The sequence below is a fragment of the Selaginella moellendorffii genome, unplaced genomic scaffold (assembly GCF_000143415.4).
Source record: "Selaginella moellendorffii unplaced genomic scaffold, v1.0 SELMOscaffold_18, whole genome shotgun sequence".
NCBI classification, from domain to species: Eukaryota; Viridiplantae; Streptophyta; class Lycopodiopsida; order Selaginellales; family Selaginellaceae; genus Selaginella; species Selaginella moellendorffii.
The window spans coordinates 1,820,975-1,834,015 of NW_003314279.1; the positions used below are offsets into that span (position 1 = coordinate 1,820,975).

At 37.5% G+C, this 13,041-nt stretch overlaps 1 long non-coding RNA gene across 1 annotated transcript; it reads left to right on the forward strand.

Moving 5' to 3' along the window:
• The first annotated feature begins 1,667 nt into the window (after window positions 1–1,667).
• On the forward strand, window positions 1,668–1,941 carry LOC9650358. The gene is made up of 3 exons (XR_002992620.1): window positions 1,668–1,762; window positions 1,809–1,871; window positions 1,918–1,941. It is a non-coding gene; the product is annotated as an uncharacterized LOC9650358 (long non-coding RNA).
• The last annotated feature ends 11,100 nt before the right edge of the window (window positions 1,942–13,041 follow it).

A 13,041-nucleotide genomic window follows, 5' to 3' on the forward strand; every position in this document is an offset into this window, starting at 1 on the left:
TAGCAAGCTCTTTTATCCCTATTATCAAACTTTTTTTTTCTCTGAATCCATAATAGCAACTCACATTTAAATGTGCAATTATGTTTTGAATCGCAGACCTTTGTTCAAAAAACTTCCATATAAAAAATTCAATTAAAAATTATGGATTATCAAAATGAAATTCATGAAACTTTATTCAATTTAGAATTGCATGATAAATTTTTTTCTAAAATCATTTATAAAATATTGCATTTATTAATCAAGCTCGAGAATAGGCCTAAGCTCAAAGGTGAGCCCCAAACTCGAACTAAAGAACCTAGACCCAATAGATGCATGCTCTTTGTGTTCACCACATACCAAAATACCAAAATGAGGAAATGAATTGAATCATTGGATTAGCCAATTAAGCACTTGGCATCAACCACTTGGACATCCAAGGCTTCTATTAGAGCCTCTTGATCCATATGCAAATTGAGCAACTCAGTAAAAGAGAGGAGAGATTAAAAAAAAAAAAAAGTCAATACCTGAGTGTTCCATGAGCTCCATGAGTAGGATGTTTGGATCATTGCCTATGATCTAAACAAACTAATTATTCTTGCAAGCAAAAAAAAGAAGACAAAAATAAAACTCATAGAATCAGTGCTTTATGGTTTGCTTGCAAACCAGATAGTCTTGCAAAAGAAAAAGACAAAAAAAAAAACTAGTCTGGACATCCAAAAACTCTTCAACATATCAATCAAGCTTGTCTCCATAAAATCATCTTTGTTCCTCATCGTCAACCCTGAATCAATCACATTGCCACACACCTAATTGCAGAGATGAAACTATGAATTTCTAGAGTGATCTCCCATTATCCACATAGCTCAGCATCAAGAAACGATGCTGTGCCAGGGCATGCAATTGATGGAAGAGGAGGGTGCCTCTCATATTCGATCATTACACGCCTACTGTTTATCTACTATTCAAGTCAATCTACCCTAATGCAAACCATAATTTCTGTGTTTCTATACTGGAGAGCAGGACAGAAAGACATGTACACAAGACAAGAAGCACGAAGATTTGTGTTACAGCCCACGCATAGATTCCAGTCACAGGTGAATGGAAGAATGTTTTGCGAAATTCTATTTATCTCTCTATTATGCTACTTTGATAGTCTTGATGTGCCCAATGTGGAGCAACTTTCCTCTTGTGCACTGACCCAGACAATGGCATCACAAACTAGAACACCAAACAAGCCTTTGACACGCTAAAGTTCCACCTGTTAGCTCTTTATACAAGTCAAGCTGACCTCCCACAAGACATTTGGGAGATGCTGAAGGCCCCATGCCCCTTGATTCAGTTGGGAGCGCAAACATTTTGTATTGATTTTCAGATTTTGGGGTTTATTCTTTTAATTGGCTTCACCACCAAACACGAAGAATTGTTGCACAAGGAAGCAGAGAAATCGAATCCATCACATTGTTGATCTATGATAAGAAAAGTCCAATCGAAAGAAAATTTCCAAAAGATAACATTCATTAGTGGCTAATCAATTTTATTGCCTTTCACTTGACGGGGGCAAGACGTTCGCGTCGGTTGTTCATGAACTTCTTTGCGTGGGGTAAAAACTAAAAGCTCAAAAGTCCTTTTTACAGTAATTCTTACGGCCGGCCGTACTTCGGCCTGCCATTGGTTACCGCTTAATGGCTTCCGAATACAGCCGACTTTTGCTATTGCGTGGTCAAATCTTGCTGGCCTGTTGATGGAAGCAGGGGACTACGAAAGAGCTCTTGCTTATTATCAGGTTGGAAAACGCAAAGTTTATGTTTTCTGAATTTTTATCCATGCAGGAGGCTATTCGATTAAAGCCAAACTTTGCGGACGCTCATTTGAATCTTGGGAACGCCTTGAAAGTAAGTTGTGTGACTAGTAAGCGATCTAAAGATTGTGGTTTTTTAGAATCTTGGTAAAGCTCAGGAGTCCTACTTGCGAGCCATTCAACTCCGGCCAGACTATGCAGTTGCGTACGGAACGCGCTACTTTCCAAGCTTTCTGAATGCGTCCTGGTCGAGCTTGAGTGTGGAGTCAGACAGTGATCCCTGGCAATAGTGGTCTAACTGGCTGCGTTTCCTTGTTTTTGATCATGAAGATGCGCGGGCTGGAGGCCATCCTGGAAGCATTTAAAGGGCTTCCTTGAAGACATTGTGTTTGACCGAATTCCTAAATGCTAGGCGGTGAAGGTTGTAGCTGCAAAAACGATTGTTCGGACACATGTGACTGTGTTCAGAAGACCCTCGCATCATTCAGGACGTTTGGCAAGTCTTGTTCAATGTGTTCGAATGTGGACCATGGTGCAGCTGCTCATCGAAGTGCCGCAACAAGAGCTCTCAAAGGGGGATACAGAAAAAACTTGCGATTTTCAAGAGCTCTCAAAAAAAACTTGCGATTTTCAGGACTGAGGGCAAAGGCGCGCAGAAGAAGCCATTCCCAGAGGCAGTTTCGTATGCAAATATGTGGTGAGGTGCTTGAAGACAAGGGCTCGCCTTCCACTTACAAGTTTGCAATTGGACCAGAACTTGTGATAGATGCGGAAAAGTACGGCAACGTGGCCAGGTTCGTCAACCATAGTTGTGATGGTGGCAACGTCCACATTGAGTGTGTGTAGGTTGAGGCACATAACAATGTTTGCCGCCAAAGATATTGCAGCCGGCGAAGAGTTGACATTTGACTACTCGGGTGGTGAGGGGCGATATATTTTTTATGGAGATTGTTGTTGCGGTTCTGGTGTCGAGTTGATCAAATGGATGAATCAAGCTGTAGACCTCTGTCTATATCTGTTTTGATGATGACAATGGACTTGGGAACAAGTTACTACAAACGACATATGGAATGATAGTGATAATAGTTTGTGACCACACCACCTCATGCTATCATTGTACAGCCGGGCTGCGACGTAGGAACGCCACGGCAGACTTCTGGATGAAGGATAAGGAGGAACACTGAGTCTGACCTGCCAGCCACAATGCATACGTGCATCTCGTGCAGCTCAGAGCTAACCTGCCTGCCACAGAAGTATTGACTACATCTGCCACGTGGAATATTTCTAGAGGTCCAGCTAGATATTTATGTTTCATGTTAATTGAGGCAATCCTAAAGTCTTGAGACATTCAATATTATGTACCATAGAATGTTACACCCTCCCACGCGCTCCACAGGGTCTATGTAAATTTTCAGATTTTCATTGTTAATTAATGCATTAAGGCATTCTGGAGTTCTCCGTAAGTACGTGGCCACAAGAAGGATATATAAGAATGCACCAGCAAGTGAAAATCATAACACAATGGTTTTCCGTCTCTCTTTCTACTTTGCTCTTGCTGTTCTTCTAGCCACTGTGGTGGATGCTTCGAATTCCATTTCTTTGACATCAGATGAGGATGTGGCCATCTGTAAGTCACTGTTTGCACGGTGGAAGCTGAATGAGAAGATAGGCTACCTGGTCGCAGACTCGTCTGGGAACAAGGCAACTGGGCTTGTGAAGCAGGCCGGGTCCCAACTTGCTCACACAACTGATGGTATTGTGTTTGATGGTGCAACATACATTTTCATGGGCACCACGCCCTCTGTCTCTGGGCAGACTGATTTTGCTGTTCATGCTTGGGTGAAGGTCCCACCCCGCATCAAGCAGGAACTGTGCGTCATCCAGCAACTCTCTGATCAAATCTATGGTGAGTGGTGGCTATGGATCCTCAATGGCAATCTATGGTTTACAGTGTACAATGGTGAATACCAGTTCAGCATTAAGGGAACAGTGCCAGTCATTGATGGAACTCACCATGTTGCTGCAGTCCGAAATGGTTGGGTCTATCTACGTTGATTCTAAACTTGATAAGTCACAGAACGGCTCCAAGATAGTCAACCTCAATTCCAACCTACCTGTCTCCCCCGTGACAACAAACGCTACTTTCATGGTGAACTCAAGGAGGTTCAGATCGTCAGTGCTGCTGTTGTGCCTGTGGGCTTCAACCCAATGTCTAGCTATGGAATCATGTAAGCTTATGCTCCTCTGACATGGATTCACATACGAAAATAAAGAGGAGCTGGTTTGTTATATTCTATGAAGTATGGCGTGCTTCTTATGAATTGAATGTAGAATATACATTTAGTTCCACAATCCAACAAAGATGTATGGACAGAGTGGCAGCATTCAACATGCGTGGCAGTGTTTCGCCAGAATTCAGCAGCTGAGTGTTGTTTCAGGGAATGGCATGCTCGTAACGCTTGCCTGGAATGGGCATTTGCAGCAGGCAATGATGCAACTGCAATGCCTGGACAACAGTATATCGATCTACTCGCTGAATAGGTACTTTGAGGGGCGTTTTAGACTCCATATAGAACAGTTTCAGAAGATGCATGTGAGAAATATGTCTTGGAATACCATCATCTGACAGAGCAACATTTTCATGGCTAAGATGGTCTTAAATTTTAATTCTTGTATTTGTTGTTTGAAAATAAATTTGTGTTATATCATGTCAATACTGAATTTAAACCTCTGGTCACTCTTGGACCTTATTACCCTTGGAGGGCCTCCGCGCTATAATTTTTCAAGTTTTATGTACTAAGCAGCTTTATTTTATTCTAAAAATGAAAAATAAAATAAAAAACAGAGAATTTTTTTTAATCATCTCTTGCTGGGTTGCTTGTTGTCGTTGTTGATCTAGAGGAGGTTCTGGTCCATGGAGTTTGGTAGCAATGATGTTGAGAGGTGACAGTGTTTGATGCAAGAGATTCATAATGTTCTTACCACTTTGCCTATATTGTCGCCCCCACCAGTACTGCTCAAACAATTCTTGCTCAGTGTGCTGATACGCCAAGGATCTGCACAGGAGAAAATGGGTCAGTGATGAACTAGTCAAATCGTTTGTTCTCACGCACCTGTTAAAGCACCAATTTGATCTCATCTTCTTTGTAGACCAAAAAACCCTGATCAAACCGGCACATCCCCTGATTTGTCTTGCACATTGATTTAAACTTGCATTTTCTAACAAGACAATGAGAATCCAACATAAGGAAGGTTGTAACAAGTGTAAAGCAGCGCATGCCTCCACGACATCATATCATCTTACCCCACTGGCGGCAGTGGCTCCAGGTCCGGTTCTTGACATCCATATCACCGCAAAGCCAAAGCTTCAACTGTGAGATTATACAGCTCAGGTATTCACACCCCGAGCCCTCATTTCCAAGCATTTTGAGCGAATAGTCCTGCCACGAGATGCTCAACCACCATGTTCTTCTTGGTTAACTGCATCATCCTCTCCTCAATAGTTCCCCTAGCACTGATTAGCGGAGCCTATATAGATCATAACCTGGACATATGAAAAAATTTGAGTAACACCATCTGGAACAATATTTAATACCTACTTTACCTACTTTGCTCGTCTGACCCCATGAGCACGAGCTTGCAAATCAGCATGTGGATTCCAGTCAGTAATGTTGATGAGACATGGTATCTGAGCCTTCACAGCTTAGAAACTCCACCTGCTGGTTAAGTACTGAGGCAGATATTTCTCTTATCCTTCACTGCCACCACCCCCAATTAATAATATTGTGTTCATTAAAACTAGATTGCATGATCTGGAAGGGGTTGCAGATCAGAAGTGAGGACCTTCCAGAAATTCATGATGGAACTGTCTCTGCTGCCCTTGTTCTCATGGATGAGAAATACAGACACGTTCTACTGGAACTAGTTTGAAAATTTCAATCGCATGCCCTTGAAATAATCTCAAAGGCTGTAAGAATTTCCTTAAAGCAAAATTTTATACTTGACCACATGGTAAAATCCTTTACTTTTAATTTGCATTCTCCTAATCTGTGGGCTCTAGAGCTATATTTCCAGTATGATAACGTTTTTGCTAAATGGCTGTGCAGGATTGTGTGGAGATCTCTTGAGGTGGACCAGACGCAGTTTTTTTTAAAACAATTCCATTCATACTTATGTTTTACATTAATGTAACGTAATGTTTTAGATTGGATTTATAAACTCCATTTAGAGATTTTGTTTGGAAGCCCAAATTGCTTTTACATGAGTCATTCCATCAAAAGGCGTGTACTTGTAGATCACGAAGTTGCCATCGTCCTGAAGGGATGCTGCATAGCTTGCTGTAGCATCGTCAGCAATTTCTGACTCCCATGCTGGATTTTCATTCTCTCGCTTGTACACAGCTAAGACACCATTCTTGTGAAGGACGGCATAACAGTTGCTGCCTTTGCCCCAAGAATCACTTGCCCATCTAGCCACATTCTGGCTATCATAGAGGACAAGGTTGCAATCGCTCTGCATGACCAGCGTGTACCATGCATTTGCTGACCTGAGATAGTGATTGGTGTATATGTACGTCCCATCCTCGTACTTGTCCGCATAATCAACCTTGCTGAACAGGGTATTGAATTTGGGATCGCAGTCCCCTTGCACATTAGGTCCGGCAAGTTCAGGTGCAAGCGCTCCTGGCTGTGCAGCAGCACGGGCACCAGTACTGGTATCACCAGTTTCCTGACACCGAATCTGCAAGATGTGTTCGGTACCTACAATGCTAGCAAATCCACCTCTGATGGCTCGTTCCCACAAGTGTGGCAGGAGATCCACAGCATACTTATTCAGCCGCTCCCATGGTACCAAGTTTAACCACTGTGGGTCAGATGAACACGACGCTTCGTTCAACAACCAAGCCTCAACCCAGACACTTCTTCCCTCGACATTGATAATCTGATCTACAAGTATTTGGCCAGCATAGTAAGCGTCCCGATAAGGAACATTTCGTAAGAAATTCACGACTTCATTAATGAGCACACCGGCCCCTTGCTGAGTTATTCTACCAGGTGACCCTGTAGCGTTTATCGACACCCCATGAGAAACAACCAAACACAGGCATAGCATGGATGCCACAAGAAGGAGAGACATGGTTTCTCTATTATGGAAATGCATGCTCACAGAATTTGCTGACAGACTTTCACAACACGAATGCATCATACACTTCCTATTTTGGAAGAGGAGGCGGAGGACAAACATGGATGACAATATTTTCCTTTGCTGCAATGCCGTGGCAAAAATGGTCGTCATAACATATTCATAGTAAAGTGCACGTGCCTTTGCCACGTGACGTTCATTGCCTTTTAGCTCTGAATCGAGGTGTCGAGGTGTCGAGGTGTCGAGGTGTTTTACCTGGTCCATGAGCCACACATAGTCGACCAGTGGGATAGGGACAAAGAACAGCCTGAACAAAAAGCAATGTATTATATAGTAATATACATACTATTTCTTGGGTTTCGTTTTCTTTTTGGCTTTTCTTATCAACCAGTACCCTTGGCACTTTTGTGTCTATCATGGTCTGACTCCAGTTCAAATTGGGGGGATTTCAAAAAATAAATTAATGTAGAAAATATAATATATTAATATGTTAATTTTATTATTTAATTTAAGACTAAATTAATTAATTTGAGCCAATTTGTGACCCATGTAATGAACTTGGCCACAATTCATGAAATTAAATAATTTTCTCTAATTAATTAATTATGCTTCAATTTTTAAAAAGTGAAATATAATAGGATTTTGATCCACTAGATAACCTAGGGTTTTGGACTAATATAAATATAAATATTATACATAGGAGATGAAATGTCAGGAGTAATTGGATTTATATTTTTTTTTAATTTAACTTTTGCATTGTTTAGATTATTTTTGTTCTCGTAAATGTTCCATTTCTTTTTTATTGTTCTCTTTCACCAAGAGGTTCATTCAATACTTATTTAACTAAATGTTTACTTTCAAATGTTTTTTTTATAATAAAAAGTCTATCCTTTTTTATATTTTCTTATACGAATTTAAATTTATCTTCCATTGCTCTGTCTGTTACCATATATTATTATTTACATTTGCAACATATGGTAAAACTGGTTTCACTTTCTATAGCAACAACCATATCCATATGTGCAGCATAAAAAAAATTCAGTTGTGTGATCATAAGCTTGAGTTTAAATTCTTATGAATAGTGCTAAGTCAAAATTTTATTACATAAATGTTTTATTTGAATAATACTTTTGCAACTTTCCAGTGGATAATAGATAAGTTTCTCTACAATATGCTAAAAATAACTACTAACATCATTATTGATGCTTTGATCCACTCAAAGGGACATAATAGGAGTATATATGTCTATAATATCCAAAAGTTGTTAAATCAATTATGTCAAATTGATTTGAAACTAAAGCAGTCTAATTGTTTGTTTGGATCCCAAGATTTATCTTAGGTATACATTTCTCACAAAGACATACAAGTTGATCCTAATAGACTTATAATTGTTTTAAAATTTGATAGATAGAATCAATTATAGTTTCCCATTTATTTGTGCTAATAGTGTTTGATTTAATAAGGCTTTTTGTGGTTGACTAGTGCTAATCCAACTATTTAACCCATTAGTAAAAGTTGCATTTGTAATTGTTGTTAGATATTTTTTGTCAAGTGGTGTTCTAAAGAGAGTGGATCAAATAATGATCCCACACATATGGTTGAAGCATTTTACATCTTAATATCTCAACTAAGGAGACACCACATCATTGTGTGTTAATAATTAATAAAATGATGGCTTCATTTGATAAATCATTATGACCTTCAAAGGGATGATTGCAAAGTATATAAAATTTAAATATTTAAATTGGGATGCTTATTTATTATCTTTCTAGCTTGTATATATATATATTATAGATATAGTCATAATTTTATATTGCTAATATAGTTAGTTTATATTTACAATTGCCACAAGTTGATAATGTTAGGCTTTAGGATTAGTATTTAACAAGCATTTTTCCATTGATCCAAGAGAAGTTTTTAAACACTTAAACTACATATAAATTTCTTCTTCCCAATCTTATAATACATAGTTTGTTTAAAAGGTTTTTTGCCCAATGGAATGGATTATCAAGTATTATAACAAGTTGAGTTATAAGTAATAAGATTCAATATGACATTCAGGAAACCAATCTTTCAGAAATTATATATATGTAACAATTAAAGCACTTTACAAAAGGATCATGAATAAATTATACTATCTATGGATGCACTAGTGCCTCCTCTTTATATTCTTCTAGCATTGACTATCCTTCCGAAAGGAGTTATATTATTGTATATTATCATTAATGTAGTGAAACTTTAATAAATACTGGATTAGATTCAATTTGGACCACTTTCTACTCTAATACGAAGCTATATATATTAATTATATTTTCCCACACAATTGCAAAACTAAAATTTCAAATTCCCAACTGTAGTGTGGCAATAGAGAGGTTGCACTAGATCTATTCTCTGCAATGAAGTGCTAAGGATTAGTTAGATAAGAATTTAGAATAAGTTAATATCTTGTGTTAGGGTGGGGTTTCATGTGTCCCTCACCTGGAAATTTCTCCACCCCAGAAAAAAAAAATCCCCCCTTCTAAAATCTTAAGGTACCCTGTTTTACTAATATAAATGTATGATTAAAAAATTAAAACACAGCAAGCCGAAGTTTCCAATTCAATTTTATACCATAATTTTTCAAAAATATATTAATGAACTAGCAAGGAATCCAGCTCTCCTGGCCTATAAAAATAAATTTTTAATGATGTCTTACTAAGATAGAAACATTGTTCAAAAACAATCTTGTAAATCTTTTTAAAGTACATGCATACCATATGAAATAAATTACATATTGATTTTCATGATATGCTCAACATTTTAATTTGTTAAAATAAAAATTAATAATGAAGTTTTTTATAAGAGAAATTTAATAATAAATCTAATATTTAAATTGTCAAAATAAACTAAACTTCTGACTTAAAAATTAACTCAGAGATATTTATATCACTTTTTGGTAAAAATAAATCAATATATACAAAATATTATATATACAGCTTAACAAACTCCCATGTATACTTTAAAAATTAAAGATGTGCATATTCATAAAATTCTGGATATATATATTAGTTTTTATAAGGATTACTATCTAGTTATTATAAACATTTTAAAGCTTGAATTTAATTATTTTAACTTCACATAAAATATTTTAAAGTAGTATCTGTTTTCAAACATTTTGTTATTTGACTTATAGCATTGCATTACAAAAATTTTCTCCTAGCAAATAGACTAATGACATTAGCTCTCTTGTGTCAAAGCCTTTTCTTTCTATCTACCAATCTCAAGAGGCAATTATAGAAGCCAACAATTCCATCTCTAAGATAAAGAGGGTAATGAGTTGCACTCCATTGCTTTCAAGAACAATATTAACAAAGATCATTACATGTCTAGGGTGGAAGCTATGGAGTACATGTTGAGCTATGCCCAAGTAGAAAAAGAGGATGCATGACATTAAGGATGCAAAAGTAGATATGAAGTTTTTGAAACTTTAGATTTGTTTAAATAGAGAACAAAAGAATTCATCTATCTATACAAAATAAAAGCACTTACAAAGAACATAAACAATTGGAGTTTATGTAAATGCTGCATGGAGGCATTTGCATAGCAGCTACATATGGCTGTCAATATACTCAAATATGGATCAGACTCTAAATTTTATGTATTTTTGTTCTCAACTAATGTGAATAAACAACCTTACTCTGGCATATTCACCTTTGTATAAAAAAAGGGGTGTATTTCTATATTTAGAGCCTACTTATCATTTCTAAAAATACCTAAAACACATTGCTTTATTAAGTAGTATATCTATATATTTGTTCTACAAATAAAATTGAGATCTAAAATGAAAACTCAATCTAATGAGTGGTGCTCATAATGTTAATTCATGCTTATAAACAAAATAATTACCCTATTAAAATTACCTTTTTGTCTTCTTCTTTTTAGTATTGTAGCAATCACCACTATATGCTATGCGTGTTTGTCTAGTCATTTGCAAATTTGATGATGTGTGTAGCAGCCAAAAGTAAAAGCCACAATCATATAGTCAACTTGCAAGAGTTTATAAATGAAAAATACTTTTAAAATTATAGAGAAAATGTAATGCATGTGATCATGGGATGAGATTTGGATATACTGTCACTATGGATCCTTAGAACCTTGGAAGATAAATGGGGATAAAATAGCCATTAAGGGCTCTCTCATCAAGTAATTGCCCCTTTTTCCAGTTGGCTTAAGGGGAGAGAGATAAGGTGCATTACAGAAAACCACTATATTTTGGCAATACTCATTTGTTTATTACATTATTCTAGATTCTCAAGAATTACTTATATTTTCAAGCCTTCTGTGAAAGGGATGGAGTGTATTCCTATACTTGATGCTAATTACATATGCTTTCAACAATCTTTAGTGTAAAAAGCATCTCTTCCTTGTAAAGCTCTCTTGCCTGATTAGTAAAGATATATCATCAAGTTCTCTATAAAGTTTAAACACTACATTGCCATAAATAATAATCATCTATATCAATGCTTCGTTCACACTTGTATTTCTCAAATTCCTATAACAAATTCACCTAGGTAAACAAAGGTTATATGAGTTAATAGGACTGTAATCTTGATTTTGTGTCTATCCTTGACCTTTCCAAATGAGCTACATAATCATTTATCAGGATGTTGAAAGTTTTCTAGTTCAGAATGTAAAAAGCCTTTTACATCTAGTTCTTAGCATCTTTTACATTCAAGCTTTTCCTATAAACATCAATCAAAAGATTGTAATAGCCATGATTTATCTGGAAAGTCATGCTTTACATCACCCACAACACAAATAATTATAAAAAAGAAAGATTCATAAAAGTTGCAATGGAAGAACACTACAACCTATGTAACAAGAGACTAGACTTATGCATTTAAGTAACAAGAACATTAATGTGACCTCTAGATAGGTGTCCAAATAGCTAAGGCATCTTCTTTCACTATAAAACTTGTGCCAGAAAACCTGTTGCTATCTATATAAGAAAGATCAAAGTTCAAGAGAAGAGAAGAAAAAAAAGAGTGTGAGGGCTAAGTGTACGGCTACGATGCTGTATACTAATATTAGCGTAGTGGGATTTTGGTAGCCGTCGCATTGGTTTTAATCCAGACAACTCACTCCTATATATAAACTAGGGTTTTTGGGTTAATTGAGATGAACATTTCTATATTCCCTTTTTATATTCCATGCACTCACATTGGTGGAGGTGAGGGGCAGCTGGGGAGTGCTTGGATTTGGGATTTCGGTTTAGATCTAGCTTTTGCATCATTTAGATCTAGCTTTTTCCATTTCCTTTCTTTTGTTCTTTCCTTTCAGGATTTTGGTTTAGATCTAGCTTTTTGCATTGTTTAGATCTACCATTTCTTTCCAGCTTTTTGTTATTTCTCTTCTTTTGCTCTTTCTTTTTCGTTCATCTTAATGGCCGATTAGCAATCTCCTCCTTTGACTCTAGAGCAGCAGTTGGTTCAATTGCTTGATGTTATGCGCTTGCAATTGAACAACCAAACTCAATTGATGGCGGCATTCATGGCACGTGGACAAACTCCTCCTGCTCTTGGTGCCAATCCTCGCGTTCGGCCGGAGTTCTTTCGTGGGAATCCTGGGGATGATGTGTACCATTGGTTCGATCACTTCACGGTGATTGCCACATATCATTCTTGGGATGATGCTCAACATTTGCGTGAGTTTCCCACGTGTCTCCAAGGGACAGCGTTGCAGTGGTACAATAGATTGAGTGCGGCCACTTGTGGGGATTGGAGTGTTCTTCCGGATGTCTTCAAATGTGCCTTTGGACATGCCAACGATTGTGATGATGCCTTCCAACAATTGCATTGTCTTTGCCAAGGGCCATTTGAGTTGGCGATGCAATTTGGCATTCGTTTCCAAAGTCTTTTGCTTCGTGCGGAGCCAAATATGTTGGAGCAGATCAAGCTAGGAATGTTGTGGCCAGCACTTCGTCAAGATCTTGTCGGCCTTGTGCATGCACTTGCTCCTGCCACCCTTGATGATGCTCTTCGCTTGGCACAACGTTATGAGACGTCGCCTCTTCCACTTCTCGTTGCACGTCCTTCAGCTCCACTTCCTATGAGTGATGGTCCTGTTCCAATGGAGGTTGATGC